We start from the raw sequence: 3096 nt of genomic DNA, 5'->3' as shown, positions 1-3096 counted from the left end.
CACACATATGCAGACTGAAAATCGTGGCCTTTTATCTGATGGAAAGTTTCAAGAGTTTGAAGACACTTTTTGTGAGTAGTGTAGAGATAATAAACTCTATTAAAGCCACCCTGATTGTCACAGCCCCTCCTTGTACCTCTGTGACTCTCCCTGTGACTTTTCATATTTGTCCTATATTCTTTTCCGCCTTGGTCCATAACTCTACCAGCATTTTAGTCTCATCAAAGGATGTAAGTATGAGTCTACCCACAAAGCAACCATTTACAAAGTCCTTGGAAGACTTGATCAGTCCAATGCCATTGGTTACAGTATTCAAGAAACACTCATATTGGTTTCTTTTGAGCAATGGAAGAATGATATTAAGGAAGAATTCACCGATCCTGCTTCTTAAAGAGAACTGCATACCAAAGTAGGATCTCAGTTAAGAAGGATAGCAGAGGTCCCAGAATCTCTCTTGAATTGCCACAAATTATTTAATGTTTCCAATAATAGGGACTTCACTACTTCACAAAGATGCATTTTTGGACAATGATGATACATAATTCATACCCATTGTCCAAGTTGTTTGAATCTTTTATGTTTCTGCTTCTTGGTCAAAGTAGTTACATCACTTTCAGCTTCAAGCTATTCACAGATTAAGTGTGCCACGCTTGACTTCATCATGACCTCAGGAAAAACTGTGACCACAATCATAATTTTGGACAACATCTGTTGCCTCTCAGTTACTTTAGGTAGAACTATTTACCAAGATAAGGAAGCACATACATCACTGTCGCGAGCCGGCGACGCAGAGCACTGTCCAGCAGTGTCTCAAACCTGAAAGAGCAGCGGGGTGGAGATGGGGCAGAGAGAAAGGAAGGACGCCAAGGCAAGAGTCTGATCAAGGCGGCGTTTATTGCCGGCAAGCACCGGCCTTTTAAAGCAAAAAAAACCCACAAACTATTATGGGATGGGGTTACCATAGTAAATGAAAGTTCACACAGGAAAAGAGCAAACAGGTTCACCAAAACAACCCACCGTGGGTAGTAGTAACCCGGACAACCACACATCTAAAGGTCAGAGACAAGAAACTGTAACTTTCAGGAATTCCACAAAGGAAACACTCTACCTGCTAAACTGGAGAAACTTAACACATATAGAGTTACTAAAGTTAACAATACTTACAACCAATACTCATGATCCCCACACATCACGAAGTGCACTTTCTAGGGTCTCTGAGTGGTATCACATCCAAATGTAGAATCTCCGCCAATAATTAGAAAAGATTAAGCAGGAGGGCTATTTAACCAGCTGGCCTTGGCCAACTAATTTAAGACTTTAGACTGGCGTCTGAAGAAGTTAGGCAATGGACAAAAGATAACCGTAAATCTCAGCCTGAAAGCATCCTGGGCTGGATCACTAGGGGACTCAGTTTATATTCACTGGCAAATAGCTGAGGAGGAAGAATGTTACCTAGTAGATTGGTTTTTCAAACAGTTCTAGAAGGCCAGTATATCAAACAGACCAAGACCGAGCTCCTGTGTTTGCATCTCATCCGCACAGCACTCCTCCCACCCACGAGGCCCCCCGAAGCAGCTCTACAGACACAGTACAGAGACACTTAGAAAACAACTTCCAAATCATCGCTACAAGGCAAGTCTCCGTGCTCTTATTGACTCACTGTCTGAGAGGCTCATTACTTAACTTCGAAGCGTGATTTCCTGTACTGTGAAGTGAAGCTAATGGAATGAAGTTTTGTTTCACCTCAGTAATACTATGGCTCCTTATATTACATTATTAAATCTACTAACCTACTTCGTGGTTACATCAGGGCCACCAGAGAGTGATCTCCCTACCATGGTACCAGTGGAAATATTTACAGGGGTGGGAGATGATTCTAATCATGTAATAGTCTTACCAGCTCAAAGTAAAATTCCTTTTATAATTCATAACTTAAAGCATTTGCCTCTATTTTAAAATGTTTGCATAACCGGAAATCTGTTAGGAGAAAATGAAATATTTTTTTCTGATAATATAGCTCCAAGAAAATGAAATTATTTTAACAGAATTATTGTTTTGCTTTCTTTCTTAAATGTTCACCACCTTTGCTGAGCTTGATGTTTGTTTGTAAAAATAAGTGTACCTTCACTCTAGGAAATTCAAAATTACATTAAAATGTTTTGTATACTTTAAAGCAACAAAAACAATAAACAACAAAACCTCCACCATTGAGATCTGATGAATATTTTTCTAGAACCCTCAATATCATATTCTTGTTTTTCACTTCACAGTAGATAGACATATACATGCTTTTAAGGCTAATCTAAGTTTTAATAGAATCTGAGAAACTACAAAATAGATAAAATCAATATAACCATTGTTTGTCAAATATACTCCTTTATCTGGATATACCACGGTTTCCTTACATACCCTTCTTTCTGCAGACATTCAAATCATTTCTACGATTGTCCACAGCTCTTCAACAAATATGCCTATGGACTTAAAATCTTCCCAACGATCTCTATAAAATAAATCCATGTTAGTGGGGTTATAGGACATGTACCTTTTAAATCCTGCCTTTCAAGTATATTGTTCTTTCCTACCTCTCAAGTTGTACCTGAATGTTCCCATTTCCCTACATCCTTGCAAACTATGGATAGTATCTGTTATCTCCCTTTACCAATCTAATATGGTACAGAGCTGTGGGGATCATGAGTATTGGTTGTAAGTATTGTTAACTCTAGTAACTCCATATGTGTTAAGCTTCTCCAGTTTAGCAGGTAGAGTGTTTCCTTTGTGGAATTCCTGAAAGTTAACAGTTTCTTGTCTCTGACCTTTAGATGTGTGGTTGTCCAGGTTACTACTACTCACGGTGGGTTGTTTTGGTGAACCTGTTTGCTCTTTTCCTGTGTGACCTTTCAGTTACTATGGTAAACCCATCCCATAATAGTTTGTGGTTTTTTGCTTTAAAAGGCCGGTGCTTGCCGGCAATAAACGCCGCCTTGATCAGACTCTTGTCTTGGCGTCCTTCCTTTCTCTCTGCCCCATCTCCACCCCGCTGCTCTTTCAGGTTTGAGACACTGCTGGACAGTGCTCTGCGTCGCCGGCTCGCGACAT

Source organism: Fukomys damarensis, unplaced genomic scaffold (genome assembly GCF_012274545.1).
Source record: "Fukomys damarensis isolate Sample0158 unplaced genomic scaffold, DMR_v1.0_HiC HiC_scaffold_16, whole genome shotgun sequence".
NCBI lineage: Eukaryota > Metazoa > Chordata > Mammalia > Rodentia > Bathyergidae > Fukomys > Fukomys damarensis.
This window is presented reverse-complemented; position numbering follows the sequence as displayed.